Here is a 6,359-nt window from a genome sequence, read left to right as displayed (position 1 = left end):
CACATCATCAGTAGGGTAACACTCACCTGTCTCGCGACAGTCTAATTCCAGGCCAAACATATCAATTGAAATGTGGGGAAACTCTCAGAAATGTAGATACAAAAACTGTTAGGTTAAAAGAAAGTCACAGAACATGACCTGATGCCAAAACTCTGGGGAAAGTTCAGTGGGATTGCATCATCACATGGTGCTATTTTGAGAGGTTTGAGGTTGGACATGACTTTGATAGAATTAGAAGGTAAGCCTATCTAATTGCAAGTACTGACCTAATATGAAAAGTTTTACACCAATATAACATAAAGCAAATCTTAGATTTCAGTTAATGCAGATTCTGAAATCCTTGATACTGATAGAAGAGAAAAATAGGAAATTGAATACAGAGATTTAAATGTGATAGAAAGATATAGCAATTCTCTCTACCGCGTGCTCAAGGCTGAATTCTTTATCTTAGTAGGGTGTCAGTGGTTCCTGGCACAAATCCTCTACAGTGTCCAGCTAAAGAGCTATCTACTTTATCTTCTGGCTTAAGAATGGCATAGCCAGTAAATCATGATAGCTTAACACTACTATGCCTTTCAGCTGTGTCCAGACTTTTTTATATATGTATTACAAGCCGAAGAGAGCCATGGCATTTATATTTAGACGGAGAGAAAGATAGGAAGTGTGATTTCACATGCTTGTTATCTCGACTCTTCAGATGTTGATCAACAGGTGTGAAAAGCTTTCCCCAGCTATGCTACTGCTGCGTAAACAGCAGGGCTGTTCTGAGAGATGTTAAAAAACTTGTATGAAACTGTAATACTCCAAATGGATAAGCCAAGAATTGCATCTGAAAATATACAGATTAATTTATGCGGTACTTTTGTATCAATTGTTCCAAGACAAATCCTTTTGGTCTTTTAAGTAATGCTGAAATGTTGCCAACAATTTGAAACCTAAAAAGTTGTCTAAAGCAGTTAAAAGAAACAATGTTGTTTCCATCACCCAATAACTTCTTTCAGTTTTTCAACCACATTTCATCACTTAAAAAATTAAACCAAGACTTGTGTTCACATGAGAAGTACGTTACTGAAAGTAAACACCCCCATCACTCCCACTTCCTGCATTTTGTTTCACAACACACAACAGCTTCTGAGTGCACAAAGTGGTTTCCTTTACAATTAATTCAACCAGAAGATGACCTCTGGGAGCACTGGTAATGTGCACCGATCACTAATGGGAATTCAGTCCACAGAATCAAACCAGAGCTAAACAGCCCCTCCCTGAAACACATACTGGGTAGATGCCACGTCCTCAGTACCAACTGATCTGCTCCTACTGAACAACGCTGCCTGCTAATGCAGACACACCTTGAAGTATTTCTTGCAACTTTCATAGAGAAATATTTTCTTAACAGAAATTAAATTACTGACTGTTTAAAACTAGAGGTATGTCCAGTCTCAGAATTTGGACCCGGCTTCAGACGTTCCAAAGCTCAGAGGTGTTTGATCACAGATTTTGGTTCAAATTTCTATAAATCATATAAAAAGAAACAAATGTGCAGTTGGGTATAGACCTGACTTTCACGTAAAACACATGCGCTTGATTTAAACCCTATTTTAGGGGTGCTTTTTCACAAGGACAAAATTAATTTTTCGCTGGGGGCTTCATACATTTATAAATAAAATGGTGGGAAATAAAACATGTTTGATGGCATACATCCAGCAAATTTTATCTCTACAGGCAACCATACTCTGCAGATTTGCCCTTTCATGTGGGTTTTTTTTTTCTCCTCTCATCCAAGCAAGCTATTCAGACAGCTTTTTTTGAAACTGTTAACAAGAAACTTCCACAAGCAGATTATTCATTTTTTTCTTAATACATGAAGTTTTAAAATAAAGGCATACAAGTCTTCAGCATATGCTCAGTACCACCAACTAAAATTTTTGTCTCCACAGCATATGCTTGGTAAGTAATATTATCTACACAACGTCCAAGTTCACAAAGGATTTTGTTTCTATATATGGTAAAGCACACATTTGTTTTAGTATACTCAGTGAGTCTTTTTAGTTGCACTCAGTCTACCTAATCCTCCCTCTCCCCACACCAGGGCATGATCCAAAGACCAGTAAAACTTTTAGGAGAGTCTTGAAAGATTGTATATTATATTACTCTGAAAAATTTTCTCTCTTTGAAACAGGCTAGTACAGCTGTCCAAAATAAAACTTCAAAGAAACACTGTTGCATACAGTTCATGTGCTGACAAAATTACAACTGTATTGGAGTGACAAAGCCAGAAACACAGAAACTGTAGACTAGTTAAAGATTATTATTTCTTACTCAGAAAACAAAATATTCAGTAAATACCAAGAGGATTCTGAGAAAGAGGAAAAACCTCTTGCAGGCTGTTCACAGTCTTTCTTTTCCAGACACTGTTCAAAACTAGATTTTTATAGATGTCTCATTCTCTGTACAATTATTAAAAAAAAAAATATCTTTTTCGTATATTCTTGATTTAAGAGGTTTTTAATGATCCTGCTAAACCAGCAGTCTATAAAAAGTTAAGAAATAATTAGACCAGATACATTGAAGACTGGAACAATATGTTCAATGGCCAAAAAAAAAAAAAAAAGAGAGAGAAAAAAGGTAACGGGCAGCCAAATTGTTTCAGCACATTCAGGCCAAAGAGCAATGTTGTTTATGGTTTTACTCAAAACCTGTAGGGTGTCAGTAGCAGCCCTGTACACTCCTGCCACAAGGCACTAAAATATTCAGTCCATTTACGTATAGAGAAGAATATAAGTTTCCCAGCAGCAGCTTTGCAGCCAGCATAATTACAAGGTGCTTGCATGTTGTGCAGATACACAAAGCACAGGCATAGGTAGTATTCTTGGAGCAAGACTAAGTCCCAAAAAGAATCTATGATTGCACAATTAGGCCTTCAGTCTACGTACAGGTAAAATATCCTTTTCACATGTTGACTATTCAGTTTGTGTATAGAACTTGTTCAACCTATTAATTATAAATGAATGCTACCTATTTAGTAATCATATTTCTGACTTAAATTTTTCTAACTGGCAGGGTCATAAATAATTCTCATCGCTGATATACTTTGCAGAGATTAGACTTGTAACATTTTCACTTCGACAGCTTGCACATTTATGACAGTTAGGAGTGGGTTAAAACTGTCAAATATGAGACACTTAACTAAAATACTTTTGTTTTGGCTTTCTAATCTTTTCCAAGAATTGCATCCCTTTCTGCTGTTTTACTCTTGCAAACTCCCTCCATCTCATTTTACTTTCACTGCAAGAATACCCCTACCTCCCAAACCACAGTCACTTTTTACAGACAGCTCCTGTTTGCTGCTCTAGATCTCGCGCACCTCTTTGAGCAAGCCAATTCAAAACGATATGCAAGTAGGATGTATGATTTGGAAAGTATAATTGTTTCAAAGTGAGATTATTCCACTGTTTACCTTATCTGATTTTATTATTTATAAGAAAAGCGTATATTACAAGAACACTCAGAAGCAGAGATGGTCCAACTGTATCAGACACTGTAAGAGTAAGAAATGATTCATAGCTCACAGTTTAGAATTCAGAGTAAGCAGTCAAGGCAGTTACAGTATGGAAGGGAAAAGGCACATTATGAAGGATAAATAGCACAATAATTCATAAACATTTTGTTCTTTTGCTTTTTTTTCACATAAGGTTAGTGGATTGAGGTTGAAATAAAGAAGCTGTCAGAGTTACAAAATGAGAGAAAAACGCACAAATAACCATTCAGCACAAAGAAAGAACACACAGAGTAAAATGTGTTAAAACTAGTCATACACCAAGACACCAGCAAGTTTTTTTATCAGCTGATCCAGCTGCTCTCTGGCTTATAACAATTTCTCTTTTCCCTAAACTCAAATTAATTGGAAAAATGAGAGACCAGGTAAGGATCCTGCACTGGGTTAACAGGACTAGTTCTTTACACTTCTGTTTGAGCATAAATTTATTTAAGACTACACAATCACAGGGATTTCAGGAGATTCTTTCATCCTAATATAGGATTACAGTTCTAAAAATAATAGAATCATCAAGTGGTTTGGGTTGCAAGGAAGCTTCAAGATCCTCCAGTTCCAACCTCCTGCCATGGGCAGGGACACCTCCCACTAGACCAGTTGCTCCCAGCCCCATCCAGCCTGGCCTTGGGCACTGCCAGGGATGGGGCATCCACAGCTGCTCTGGGCAGCCTGGGCCAGTGCCTCACCACCCTCACAGTGAAGGATTTCTTCCTTATACCTTACCTAAAGCTACCCTCTTTCAGTTTAAAGCCATTACCCCTTGGCCTATCCCTACATGCCTTCGTAAAAAGTCCCTCTCCAGCTTTCCTGTAGGCCCCCTTTAGATACTGGAAGGTTGCTCTAAGGTCTTCCTGCAGCCTTCTCCAGGCTGAACAACCCCAACTCTCTCAGCCTGCCTTCACAGGAGAGGTGCTCTGGCCCTCTGAGCAGCTTTGTGGCCCTCCTCTGGACTTGCTCCAGCAGGTCCAGCTCATTTCTTCTCTGACACAAAATTTATCTATCCTTTCCCATTCTCACTATGACTTGTTATGAGATTCTTCTCTGTGAATACATACAACACACAGCTCTGTTAATTGCCTTTCCTACATACTTCCTATCCACTGCTTATTAACAACCAGCCTTCCTGAATCAAGACATACTCTGACAGAGTGTGAAAGTGTAGCAATTTCAGAAATGATGCACTGACATACAGTGCTGTCTTTCCTTACAGGTCCACAAAATGCTAATGAGTTAAGCCCCTTTAAGCATGGATTTCTAATGGCCCTGTGACATAAAGGCTGTTCTTTGAAAGTCACACCTAAACACAGTTGTAGCTTTTGATGTCTGTTAGCAAAAATTATATCAGCTACTGTCCTGATCTATCCAGAATTAAGGATTGAGTAAAATATAGCTTACAGTGGTAGCATCTCGCCAATTAATTGTCAAATCAATCATGGTTCTACACCACCTTTTTCTTCAGGAAAAAGGCAAAACCTTTGAGGCATTCAGACTGCAGTGTTGCACCGGATCTCATTCCTGTTTGCCAAAAGGCTTTTCATGGCAATTAAATTTCCTGAAAACAACCCCTCCTCCAGAATGCTGAAAGGGCTCAAACTCATATTCTCACCACAATACAAAAGATAATACAGTAATCTGAAAGTAGGACAATCTCTTTTTTCCCCAAATTCCAAGGTCAGACAAAAATGCTAAGTGTCTAACCTTGTATCTTAAGTACCAACAACAGAGGATACTGTACATGGTAAAATGGAATTAGTAGAGTAGAATATAATAGTTACACTTGTACAGATCCCTACACATAAAAGCGGGCAAGCATGCCACAGTGGTGATAAAAGAAACCTCTTCTTAATTTATATCTCAAATGACTCTGCCCGTGGTACCTCAGACCTCCCTGAAAGACATCAGTTTATGTAAACTGACAGTAGCTCCAGCTTATACATTGCCTCTCAAGGTAGAGAGCCAAACTGACATCTCCAAATATTTAACGTATTCTGTCTCCGTGATCGCCCTGTCAGATCCCAACGCCTAACATACTTGAATACTTACTGCTATCATGTTTTAATAAACCTAAGTTGCACCTGTTCAAAGGTTTGTGGAATATGTCTACTCATTGTCTCACAATAAAGGGTGACAGCTGTCCCTGTAGCTGATTCTAACATTTCTGTCATAATTAAGGACACAGAAAAAAAATTAATTAGCTGTTCATATGTAGCCCACACTTCATGAAGAAGATTCATGGGGCTACAAAGACCTGAGCCCCAGATGTTGGCATCTGTTACCGCAAGTTATGAGAACAATAGACTATTTCTAGATATTTATATCTCTCTTCCTTTTTTTTAATAAATACAGTTAGTGAATACTGTTGTTGACTCTTCCTGTGAAAGTTTTCTTTAAGGAAGAATAAATCAATGCCAAATACTGGTTAAGGAAAATACTAGTAATCATTGGTACTTTTTGCACCCTCATACTAAAAGAGTAATGCCTGCCATTTTTCTAAAGGTTTGCAGTAGGTGATGTTGAAGTGTTTTGTAAAATAAATCAATATTTTTGCAGTCTTTTTAAGGGTGGGAAATGTATTGAGCATCAGTTTTTAAAAATATATTAATTCTTATATTATTCAAATTATATCCAGTCTATCATACTGCTTATTGGAATCATCATCAAAAGAAAAAGAATAAGAATAAGAAGGAAAAGCAGAATTCTCCTCAGATCTCAAGGAGAAACAATTTACCTTCATCTTCAGAGAACGTCTCTTCCATCTTAAAATGACTCCCTGTAAGAGGTAAGAGAAAGACTTACATCATAAAAT

At 37.6% G+C, this 6,359-nt stretch overlaps 1 long non-coding RNA gene across 1 annotated transcript in view; it reads right to left on the bottom strand.

Moving 5' to 3' along the window:
- The window catches only part of LOC129735259 (uncharacterized), a 73,815-nt gene that overhangs the window by 62,018 nt on the left and 5,438 nt on the right, over positions 1 to 6,359 (bottom strand). Inside the window, exon 2 of the long non-coding RNA XR_008730679.1 lies at positions 6,282 to 6,323. This is a non-coding gene — a long non-coding RNA (uncharacterized LOC129735259). The remainder of the gene's footprint in view (positions 1 to 6,281; positions 6,324 to 6,359) is intronic.

Source organism: Falco cherrug, chromosome 1, assembly GCF_023634085.1.
Source record: "Falco cherrug isolate bFalChe1 chromosome 1, bFalChe1.pri, whole genome shotgun sequence".
Classification (NCBI taxonomy): domain Eukaryota; kingdom Metazoa; phylum Chordata; class Aves; order Falconiformes; family Falconidae; genus Falco; species Falco cherrug.
Note: the sequence above shows the minus strand (reverse complement) of the source record. Positions and strands in the feature narration are given on the sequence as shown.